Raw genomic sequence first — 6650 nt, 5'->3', positions numbered from 1 at the left:
GCTAGTACTTGTGTGTATTTAAATATCTGAAACCTAAAATAAACATTATGTGGTTGAAAACATGAATATCAGTCACATGACCTCTTACGTCATCCTCTCTTTTTCCAGTTGACTGCCGCCATCTTGAGTACCTGCCGAGTACTGTCTACAATGCTGACGGCATTAGCTAGGAAGCAGATTTTCTCTGTTTGTTTCACTTTATACATAACCAACTTTGTTTATGTAAACCTTGTGTGTATTTGACAGTATTCGCGCAATAAGACTAGAAAGATAACTTCGTTCACTAACCTGTCGCTGTTGTTAGACAGGCTTAGTGCGCGTGGGCTTCGGGTGTACGCGCTCAGAAAAGCGCTCGTTAGAACCGCGCATCAACACGTGAATGACTTGTTAGCACATGCAAATAATGAACTTATGTGAACTGCATTGTCCCGTTCCTTTGCATTAACATTTGATGTGAATATACGTCGCGTTGTAGCCTATGCTGAGACGGAGGCGCCAGAACTGATAGAATGCACTATACTACGACATTTCTTCAAAAGCAGATGGTGGATATATTTTAATCCACGATCATAAATCGTGATATCGCACACCCCTAAGCTAGCGTAAGCTCATTATCATTTACATCCACTCACCACAGACAACATGAACACTGCACAGAGAGTTTGCACACCACTGTTATAACATGAAAGCAAGCAGCTGTGTGCATGGTTGGGCATGATATGATTGAAGGATTTTGACTTAATAATTCCTAATTCCTAAAAAGCTGACATCAGTTAATCGCGATCTCACATCTGTTAATATCAATTAAGCTGACATCACAATGAATCTTTCATAATATATACACTTTGTTTGTTACAATTAGAGGATTTGTCAGCATTCAGAGCTCTGAACAAAAGGTCCGTTTTGAGCATATACTTCCCTCACTGCTCAAAACCTCTATCTTAAATGCTTCTGATTGGCCTTTGCGTTGAAGAAATCAACACATAAGTCTGTGATTGGCTACATCGCTCAACGCTGCAAACGTGTTTTAAAAGTAAACTCTGGCCTTTAAATCGTTTCTATTTTGTTTTAGTTCTTGTTGCTTTTCTGCAAAAATGTATTAGTTTTTATATGTTTTATTCATAGATATTTCTAGTTTGCGGGAGTCCCGTGAATCGTTTTATTCTCCCTGCAACGCGCACACACACAGAGAGTGCATTGCCGCTCGCACTCGGCCATCAAATCTATTCCCGCGCCGCACTCTTTTGCATTGGGAGTGCACATCTCTAGATCAAGGGCCCGGCCCGAGGATAGTGACGGGAAATATCGGCCCGCAAGTTCGGGCTCGGCCAGAGAATAAGCTCTAGTTCCTTTGCGACTGAGGTATCGATCTTGCCGAATCAGGTACTCAAGATGGCGGAAGACAAGTTTTAGAATTGAGTGACGTCAGTGAGGAGACGTTGGTGACATCATCTGATATTCATGTATATGACAGCACTGAGTGCGTCCTTCTCTGGCTCAGCGCCAGCAAACGTGCGAAAGCACGTTTGAATTTAGCAGTTGATCACGTGATGCACTGACCGTTCTAATCACACCGGTGTGATCGTAGCTCCAGGGACCAGCCAAGACAGATCACACCGGTGTGATCGTACGTGCGAAAGGGTTAAACAATAATGCACTTACATTTACATCACAGGTTGGTACCAAAATCACTGCATGAGACAAATAACATACATTAACCATATCTGTTCCCCCATAGGCCCAATCGCAGAACACTGCACAGCCTGGAGTCCCATTCAGTCTCAACTTCACAGTGACCTCTAACACTACAGGCGGCAACTACACTATCCGAGCCCGGACTGACCTGGGCTTCAGCGTGTCTTTTCCCCACTATCTGATCCTTGTGGCAGGAGGAAGTGCTCAGCGAAGCGTCACACTGACTGCACTCTCACTGCACTCGTACGTTTAATACATAAACTACAGCTGGTCTAAAACGCAGCAGCTAGAGTTCTTACCAGAACCAGGAAGTATGACCATATTAGCCCAGTTCTGTCAACACTGCATTGGCTCCCTATCAAACATCGTATATATTTTAAAATATTGCTGATTACTTTCAAAGCACTAAATGGTTAGCTCCCCAGTACTTGAGCTCTTAACGCATTATAGTCCGTTACGTCTATTGCGATCTCAAAATTCTGGCCAGTTGATAATACCTAGAATATCAAAATTGACTTCTGGCGGTAGATCCTTTTCCTATTTAGCACCAAAACTTTGGAACAATCTTCCTAATTTTTTCCGGGAAGCAGACACACTCTGTGAGTTCAAATCTAGACTAAAAACACATCTCTTTGGCCTAGCATACATATAACACATTATAGACTTCTATAATTAAATGTTAGGCTGCATAGTTTAGATCAGCCGGAACCGGGAACACTTCCCATAAATCCTGATGTACTTGGTACATCATAAGAAGGATGGCGTCTACGCTAATATTAGTCTCTGTTTATCTTGAGGTTTACCGCAAACTGCCGGATCCAGGCCATATCCAGATCTGATGAAGGACCATTGCATGGACACGACGACAACGCATCCCTGAAGTGCCAGCCTCATCAACACTGTGAAGGCCTCATGGACACCTCAACAAACCCGTCTCCATACCGCCGTGATGACCATACGCCGTGATTATCCCCAACCAGTTGGAATTGGAAAAATATTGTGAAAGTTCTGACCCAATCTGACTTCTGACCTATGCTGCCTAAATCATGATCATACACTGTTCATTCGTTGGCCAGAGGAGAACTGGCCCCCCGACTGAGCCTGGGTTCTCCCAAGGTTTTTTTCTCCACTCTGTCACCTGATGGAGTTTTAGTTCCTTGCCACTGTCGCTTTTTTCGCCTTTCTTCGCCTTTGTCGCCATTGGCTTTTGACTTGCTTAGTTGGGGACATTTAATTTTATATTTAACAATATTATTACAACATTATTTTCCTGTTATCTCTGTAAAGCTGCTTTGAAGCAATCTGTATTGTAAAAAGCGCTATATAAATAAAGGTGACTTGACTCTCCGATATGGAATCCGGGACAGATTTCAGACTCACTATTGAGGCAGAAGCTCCGGGCTCCACAGACCTCAATTATGCCATAGTTCAACTCACTGTATCCACAGCAAATGCTATTTTCAGTGGATTTTATGCGCTTTTCATGTGTCTTTCTTGCTCCTGTTTTTTTGTATCCCATTTTGTATGATTCTATGTAACATTGTATTTTGCCATTGTAGAATTGAAAATAATCAAAGATATTTGAAAATGAACATTTAAGGGATAAAAGAAGATTTTAACAAGTGCTCTGTCTCCTTTTATTCTCTGGCTCTCTTTCTTGGGGCACTCTTTCTTTGGCTCCTCTATTCTTTGTCACTTCCCCTCTCTCTCTCTCTTCAATCTCTCAGGTAATATTTTATATGCGGGGTACAATTAATGGTATAAGTTTTTATCATCTCATACATCTATTTTGTAACTATTTTAAGTGTAATCATAATCATATTGTCATTAAACCCTTTCAATTACAAATAATGTGCTAACTTGTTTTGATTTAGTATTGGCTTTGAAGTGCTACCAATGGAATACAATATTGTCACTCTATAGCAACACTCTCACATATTAAGTTATTGTAACTGTGCTTAATTTCGGCGTGGGGTAATAGCAGTGGGTGGCAATAGACAGGAAATGTACAGTTTTCTACCATCTTGCTGATAACTTTTCTTTAGTCATTCAGCAGTCCTGCAGCCTGAACCCCTGTAGGAAATCCACCCTTACACCTTCTTTTCTTGTCAGGTTTAAAAGAGTCTTTGTAAATATTTAAGAATTAAGGTTAAGGTTTACTATTGAAATTTCAGTCTCACTTTCTGTAGTAAGTGAACAGGTGTGTTTGAGACTTGATTTGTGGGCAAGCTGTGGTTTCAACAGTAGTGTAGACTCTACTCCTGATCTTGTTTTAGAAGTTTATGAAAGACAAAGTTCATATCAGGGGCAGCAGTATTGTATAAGCCTCTCCTTGGCTCAGGGGCTTCACTAAACTCCTGCCACATGAATTACTATAAGTTATAGTTGGCTTTAGACAGTTTGAGAGGATTCGATAAATACAATGATTTGTGATATACCACTTCAAATATAATAAAAACAATATATTTGTCACGTTTAGGGTTTGTGTTTCAGTCTGTTCCTTGCCTGTCGTCATCTCTATTGTAGGATGTTCTGTTCCTGTTATTTGGTTTTGTAAAGATTTGAGTTAGTTTGAAAATAAAGACTGCTGCATTTAGATCTTGCTTCACCTCGTCTATGCTGCAACCTAATGTGTGACAGAACGACAGACCTCCAATGGATCTAGCAGCTGTCCAGATTCTCCTGCTCTCGCAGGGGAATCAATCCTTAGAGGAACACACACAGGCTTTCCTGGACCTTCAACATCAAGTCCACTATGATGACACCAGTCTGTGTGTGTTTTTCAGGGCAGGTCTGCACGAGAGGACCAGGGTGAGCCTGCCCGGAGAGGGGCCTCTGGGGAATTTTAAGGACGATGTGGAGTGGGTACTCCTCCACTACGGTTCCCCATCAACCATCTACTAGAGCAGGGAGGAGACCAGGGTTCCTGCCATTCCAGAATCTTGTCCCAAGATGGCCGCCACTCCAGAGTTTTGTCTCAAGATGGCCGCCACTCCAGAGTCTCGTCTCAAGATGGCCGCCACTCCAGAGTCTCATCCCGTCATGGGCCCCACGCCTGAATCTCTAGTCTTCCCTCATTCCAGAAAAACGGTTTCAAACAGCAAAGTAAGGGACCCTTCCATTTCTGTTCGGACTGCTTTAAAGTACCCCATTCTCCAGTCCTTATCTCCTGAGCCTGAATCTGTTCCTGACCCTGAGCCTGAATCTGTTCATGAAGCACTGACTTTATTGGCCTCTGTAATATTGTGTGTGTGGGCTGAATTGTGTGTTTTTTTATTGCTGAAAGGTCAATAACACAAAAAGTAGCAATAACACAAATATGAGAAATGTGTAAATTCAAAATGTTAAGTAGCAAAAAAAAAAGTATGGGCATTTCACTAAACCTCTACAGGGCCTGAAATAGCTCCCTCTGACGTAAATGGCATGTATAGCTAAATTCACATCAATGGTGTGGTAGGCTGCCCTTAATAGCAAAACGTGTTTGATGTAAGCTACGTAGCCATATCATCAGCGTTACTCTACTCGTGCCTTAAAGGACAAGTTCGGTATTTTACACTTAAAGTCCTGTTTTAGGATCGTTTCTGATGAAATAGAATGCTTAAGATTGAAATTTGGACAAATGCTGCTGTCCCGAGAATTTTCGGTTTCTGTGTTAGCACCCCCCACCTCCACAATGGTTTCATAGTGGCACTGGAAGAATCATTCATAAAACGCATTAAACTTTAGTTTACAAAGATGTGAAACTCACCGAGTGGTCGGGGGTGTTCACTGATATGCTCGCACAAAAATCGCTGCAAAAGATGCTTTCCAACAGGTGTTTTACCATTCGTTGTAAAACTGTGGACCTATTTTTCCCAACCGCCTCACAACCGGACATTCTTCCGTTGAGAGCTTGAATAATAGACACTCCAGCCCAGTTGGTGGCGTAATACCATACCTCACAGAACACCCAATACAAGTCAATGGAATTGGACAAAAACTATGATAAAAGCGATTTTTGTGTAAAAATAACAGACCGAGAATTTTCGTCACAAAATCAAAATTACATTTTAATCATTATATATATGATTAATCATATTAATCATAACATGTGTGGGTTTGTTTTACACACGAGACTCTAACTGCCCTGACCCTGTGTGCCTTTTCCATAGTAGAATCGCGTTGCGTGCGCAATTACTGAAAAACAATAGGATTGCTGATTATTTTATACAAAATCAATATCAATATTTCTCATATGTAACACGTTTAAAAACGTGTACAAACTGCAGATGTATGTTATATTGTGAACACTTGCTTAGCATGGAGATTTCAGTGGAAATATGACAGACGCGCTGTTTCAGGTAGGGCCTATGATGTCCTTTTATGAATGACAACACAGTGCATTGATCTCATAAGGCACAATTATTTTCTCTATAATGCCGTTCAGTGTGCAATATGTGTGTGTGTAGACTGTATATTTTTCACAAAACACTTTACCTTAATGCTGTTTTTAAGAGTTCAAAACTCATTCACTTCTTGGAGGGAGCCCGGTCTACAGGGTGTCACGTGATTTCCGTGCATCTAACCTGGACATTGCCAACATCAGACCGAAAATATGCCAAAATCATTTACTATGTTTTTTTTTTCTTAAGTATTTAAGTATTTGAAATACTCAAAATACACTCCCTCAAAATATTTTGTTACAAACTACATTTTATTTTTTCCACACCTGCAAAATATAAATTACAAAATACACTAAAGTAATTAAATACGTATTTAAAATACAACTTTTAATTGAAATACTGCCCATGTCTGGTTACAGGCATATGCCGTGGTGTCAAATACTGTGTAGGAATGTCAATCTTCATTCTTATTTTCTTTATCTCATCTGGCAATAAAGCTGTTTTGTTATGGTCTATGTGATTTGTAAGTGTCATGCAGAATCCTTCTAAGACCAGCAGGTTGTGGGGAATGAA

This window comes from Siphateles boraxobius, unplaced genomic scaffold (genome assembly GCF_051911475.1).
Source record: "Siphateles boraxobius isolate OS27281-9 unplaced genomic scaffold, OSU_SipBor_1 29, whole genome shotgun sequence".
NCBI lineage: Eukaryota > Metazoa > Chordata > Actinopteri > Cypriniformes > Leuciscidae > Siphateles > Siphateles boraxobius.
Note: the sequence above shows the minus strand (reverse complement) of the source record.